Source organism: Scyliorhinus canicula, chromosome 21, assembly GCF_902713615.1.
Source record: "Scyliorhinus canicula chromosome 21, sScyCan1.1, whole genome shotgun sequence".
Classification (NCBI taxonomy): Eukaryota; Metazoa; Chordata; class Chondrichthyes; order Carcharhiniformes; family Scyliorhinidae; genus Scyliorhinus; species Scyliorhinus canicula.
In genome coordinates, this window is record NC_052166.1 from 7301343 (window position 1) to 7307544 (window position 6202).

Genomic DNA, 6202 nt, shown 5'->3' on the forward strand with positions numbered 1-6202 from the left:
TCTCGGGGCTCTTCCTGCCCCCCTTGGGTACGAAGTGGGGGCGGATATGGGTCGGCGGTGGCCTGGTGCGTTTGGGCTCCCTGTCCCAGCGCCGATCGGACTGAGGTTTGGCAAACAGGTGGTGAGACAGCGGACTGGTGTCGGCGATGGATGGCCTCTGGCTGTCCGGCACCACCAGCGACATCTCATCGTCCGAGGTCAGCATGTAACTGCGCAGGAGCGAGCTCTTCCGCCCGAGCCCCGCACTGGTGCTGTCGATGCCATTGCTCTCGGCCGTCGGGTCCCTCTGATTGGCAAAGAACTGTTTCACTCCTTTGACCAGGACCTTGTTGACCTTCTGTAAACTGGTCCCTTTACGTTGTGACCTGGCTCTGCCGTCGGTCATCGACGAGGAGGGAGTGTTTGCTTCCTGGTCTTCCTCCATGGCAGTACCCACCGGGCACCACCCCTCTCGCTGCCTGTCACCTGATAGCTTCCCTCAGGTCCAATGGCACTGGGGGAGAAAACTGCAAACAGAAGAAACAGAGCGAGGTAAGTATCAATGCACAAACTCTCCCTTCAGAATTGCGGAGTGTTGGTTTAATGTCCAACTTCTGCCTTCAAATATGGTTAGAAATGGAGGGGGCTATGGGTGTGTGTGGGTGGGGGGGGGGGGGGGGGGGAGAGGGGTTACTGAGTGACAGTGTGAGGGAGCTGGATTAACATCAGTAGAGATACAGTCAGTAACACAGGGTGCTGGGGGAGAGGGGTTACTGAGTGACAGTGTGAGGGAACTGGATTAATATCATTACAGATACAGTCAGTAACACAGGGTGCTGGGGGAGAGGGGTTACTGAGTGACAGTGTGAGGGAACTGGATTAACATCAGTACAGATACAGACAGTAACACAGGGTGCTGGGGGGAGAGGGGATTACTGAGTGACAGTGTGATGGAGCTGGATTAACATCAGCAGAGATACAGTCAGTAACACAGGATGCTGGGGAGAGAGGTACTGAGTGACAGTGTGAGGGAGCTGGATTAACATCAGTAGAGATATAGTCAGTAACACAGGGTGCTGGGGGAGAGGGGTTACTGAGTGACAGTAGTGAGGGAGCTGGATTAACATCAGTACAGATACAGTCAGTAACACAGGGTGCTGGGGGAGAGGGGTTACTGAGTGACAGTGTGAGGGAGCTGGATTAATATCAGTACAGATACAGTCAGTAACACAGGGTGCTGGGAGAGGGGTTACTGAGTGACAGTGTGAGGGAAGCTGGATTAACATCAGTAGAGATACAGTCAGTAACACAGGGTGCTGGGGGAGAGGGGGTACTGAGTGACAGTGTGAGTGAGGTGGATTAACATCAGTAGAGATACAGTCAGTAACACAGGGTGCTGGGGGAGAGGGGTTACTGAGTGACAGTGTGAGGGAGCTGGATTAACATCAGTAGAGATACAGTCAGTAACACAGGGTGCTGGGGGAGAGGGGTTACTGAGTGACAGTGTGAGGGAGCTGGATTAACATCAGTAGAGATACAGTCAGTCACACAGGGTGCTGGGGGAGAGGGGTTACTGAGTGACAGTGTGAGGGAGCTGGATTAACATCAGTAGAGATACAGTCAGTAACACAGGGTGCTGGGGAGAGAGGGTACTGAGTGACAGTGTGAGGGAGCTGGATTAACATCAGTAGAGATACAGTCAGTAACACAGGGTGCTGGGGAGAGGGGTTACTGAGTGACAGTGTGAGGGGAGCTGGATTAACATAGGAAGAGATATAGTCAGTAACACAGGGTGCTGGGGGAGAGGGTTACTGAGTGACAGTATGAGGGAACTGGATTAACATCGTAACAGATACAGTCAGTAACAGGATGCTGGGGAGAGGGGTTACTGAGTGACAGCATGAGGGAACTGGATTAATATCATTACAGGTACAGTCAGTAACACAGGGTGCTGGGGGAGACGGGTTACTGAGTGACAGTGTGAGGGAGCTGGATTAACATCAGCAGAGATACAATCAGTAACACAGGCTGCTGGGGGAGAGGGGTTACTGAGTGACAGTGTGAGGGAGCTGGATTAACATCAGTACAGATACAGTCAGTAACACAGGGTGCTGGGGGAGAGAGGTAACTGAGTGACAGTGTGAGGGAGCTGGATTAACATCAATACAGATACAGTCAGTAACACAGGGTGCTGGGGGAGAGAGGTTACTGAGTGAGTGTGAGGGAGCTGGATTAACATCAATACAGATACAGTCAGTAACACAGGGTGCTGGGGGAGAAGGGTTACTGAGTGACAGTGTGAGGGAGCTGGATTAGCATCAGTAGAGATACAGTCAGTAACACAGGGTGCTGGTAGAGAGGTAACTGAGTGACAGTGTGAGGGAGCTGGGTTAACATCAGTAGAGGTACAGTCAGTAACACAGGGTGCTGGGGGAGACGGGTTACTGAGTGACAGTGTGAGGGAGCTGGATTAACATCAGCAGAGATACAATCAGTAACACAGGCTGCTGGGGGAGAGGGGTTACTGAGTGACAGTGTGAGGGAGCTGGATTAACATCAGTACAGATACAGTCAGTAACACAGGGTGCTGGGGGAGAGAGGTAACTAAGTGACAGTGTGAGGGAGCTGGATTAACATCAATACAGATACAGTCAGTAACACAGGGTGCTGGGGGAGAGAGGTTACTGAGTGAGTGTGAGGGAGCTGGATTAACATCAATACAGATACAGTCAGTAACACAGGGTGCTGGGGGAGAGGGGTTACTGAGTGACAGTGTGAGGGAGCTGGATTAGCATCAGTAGAGATACAGTCAGTAACACAGGGTGCTGGTAGAGAGGTAACTGAATGACAGTGTGAGGGAACTGGGTTAACATCAGTAGAGGTACAGTCAGTAACACAGGGTGCTGGGGAGAGGGGTTACTGAGTGACAGTGTGAGGGAGCTGGATTAACATCAACAGAGATACAGTCAGTAACACAGGGTGCTGGGGGAGAGGGGTTACTGAGTGACAGTGTGAGGGAGCTGGATTAACATCAGTACAGATACAGTCAGTATCACAGGGTGCTGGGGGAGAGGGGTTACTGAGTGACAGTGTGAGGGAGCTGGATTAACATCAGCAGAGATACAGTAAGTAACACAGGGTGCTGGGGGAGAGGGGTTACTGAGTGACAGTGTGAGGGAGCTGGATTAACATCAGTATAGATACAGTCAGTAACACAGGGTGCTGGGGGAGAGGGGTTACTGAGTGGCAGTGTGAGGGAGCTGGATTAACATCAGTAGAGATATAGTCAGTAACACAGGGTGCTGGGGGAGAGGGGTTACTGAGTGACACTGTGAGGAAGCTGGATTAACATTAGTAGAGATATAGTCAGTAACACAGGGTGCTGGGGGAGAGGGGTTACTGAGTGACAGTATGAGGGAACTGGATTAACATCGTAACAGATACAGTCAGTAACAGGATGCTGGGGAGAGGGGTTACTGAGTGACAGTGTGAGGGAACTGGATTAACATCAGTACAGATACAGTCAGTAACACAGGGTGCTGGGGGGAGAGGGGTTACTGAGTGACAGTGTGATGGAGCTGAATTAACATCAGCAGAGATACAGTCAGTAACACAGGATGCAGGGAGAGAGGTAACTGAGTGACAGTGTGAGGGAGCTGGGTTAACATCAGTAGAGATACAGTCAGTAACACAGGGTGCTGGGAGAGGGGTTACTGAGTGAAAGTGTGAGGGAGCTGGATTAACATCAGTACAGATACAGTCAGTATCACAGGGTGCTGGGGGAGAGGGGTTACTGAGTGACAGTGTGAGGGAGCTGGATTAACATCAGCTAGAGATACAGTCAGTAACACAGGGTGCTGGGGGAGAGGGGTTACTGAGTGACAGTGTGAGGGAGCTGGATTAACATCAGTATAGATACAGTCAGTAACACAGGGTGCTGGGGGAGAGGGGTTACTGAGTGGCAGTGTGAGGGAGCTGGATTAACATCAGTAGAGATACAGTCAGTAACACAGGGTGCTGGGGGAGAGGGGTTACTGAGTGACAGTGTGAGGGAGCTGGATTAACATCAGTAGAGATACAGTCAGTAACACAGGGTGCTGGGGGAGAGGGGTTACTGAGTGACAGTGTGAGGGAGCTGGATTAACATCAGTAGAGATACAGTCAGTAACACAGGATGCTGGGGAGAGGGGTTACTGAGTGACAGTGTGAGGGAGCTGGATTAACATCAGTAGAGATACAGTCAGTAACACAGGGTGCTGGGGGAGAGGGGTTACTGAGTGACAGTGTGAGGGAACTGGATTAACATCAGTACAGATACAGTCAGTAACACAGGGTGCTGGGGGGAGAGGGGTTACTGAGTGACAGTGTGATGGAGCTGGATTAACATCAGCAGAGATACAGTCAGTAACACAGGATGCTGGGAGAGAGGTAACTGAGTGACAGTGTGAGGGAGCTGGGTTAACATCAGTAGAGATACAGTCAGTAACACAGGGTGCTGGGAGAGGGGTTACTGAGTGACAGTGTGAGGAAGCTGGATTAACATCAGTAGAGATATAGTCAGTAACACAGGGTGCTGGGGGAGAGTGTTTACTGAGTGACAGTATGAGGGAAATGGATTAACATCGTAACAGATACAGTCAGTAACACAGGGTGCTGGGAGAGGGGTTACTGAGTGACAGTGTGAGGAAGCTGGATTAACATCAGTAGAGATATAGTCAGTAACACAGGGTGCTGGGGGAGAGGGGTTACTGAGTGACAGTGTGAGTGAGGCGGATTAACATCAGTAGAGATACAGTCAGTAACACAGGGTGCTGGGGGAGAGGGGTTACTGAGTGACAGTGTGAGGGAGCTGGATTAACATCAGTACAGATACAGTCAGTAACACAGGGTGCTGGGGAGAGGGGTTACTGAGTGACAGTGTGAGGGAGCTGGATTAACATCAGTACAGATGCAGTCAGTCACACAGGGTGCTGGGGAGATGGGTTACTGAGTGACAGTGTGAGGGAGCTGGATTAACATCAGTAGAGATACAGTCAGTAACACAGGGTGCTGGGAGAGAGGTAACTGAGTGACAGTGTGAGGGAGCTGGGTTAACATCAGTAGAGATACAGTCAGTAACACAGGGTGCTGGGGAGAGGGGTTACTGAGTGACAGTGTGAGGAAACTGGATTAACATTAGTAGAGATATAGTCAGTAACACAGGGTGCTGGGGGAGAGGGGTTACTGAGTGACAGTATGAGGGAACTGGATTAACATCGTAACAGATACAGTCAGTAACACAGGGATGCTGGGGGAGAGGGGTTACTGAGTGACAGTAGTGAGGGAACTGGATTAACTATCATTACAGGTACAGTCAGTAACACAGGGTGCTGGGGGAGACGGGTTACTGAGTGACAGTGTGAGGGAGCTGGATTAACTATCAGTAGAGATACAGTCAGTAACACAGGGTGCTGGGGAGAGGGGTTACTGAGTGACAGTGTGAGGGAGCTGGATTAACATCAGTAGAGATACAGTCAGTAACACAGGGTGCTGGGGGCAGATGGGTTACTGAGTGACAGTGTGAGGGAGCTGGATTAACATCATGTAGAGATACAGTCAGTAACACAGGGTGCTGGGGAGAGAGGGTAACTGAGTGACAGTGTGAGGGAGCTGGATTAACATCAGTAGAGATACAGTCAGTAACACAGGGTGCTGGGGAGAGGGGATACTGAGTGACAGATGTGAGGGAGCTGGATTAACATCAGTAGAGATATAGTCAGTAACACAGGGTGCTGGGGGAGAGGGGTTACTGAGTGACAGTATGAGGGAACTGGATTAACAGTCAGTAACAGATACAGTCAGTAACACAGGGTGCTGGGGGAGAGGGGTTACTGAGTGACAGTATGAGGGAACTGGATTAACATCAGTAACAGATACAGTCAGTAACACAGGGTGCTGGGGAGAGGGGTTACTGAGTGACAGTGTGAGGGAGCTGGATTAACATCAGCAGAGATACAGTCAGTAACACAGGGTGCTGGGGGAGAGGGGTTACTGAGTGACAGTGTGAGGGAGCTGGATTAACATCAGCAGAGATACAGTCAGTAACACAGGGTGCTGGGGAGAGGGGTTACTGAGTGACAGTGTGAGGGAGCTGGATTAACATCAGTAGAGATACAGTCAGTAACACAGGGTGCTGGGGAGGGGGGTACTGAGTGACAGTGTGAGGGAGCTGGATTAACATTAG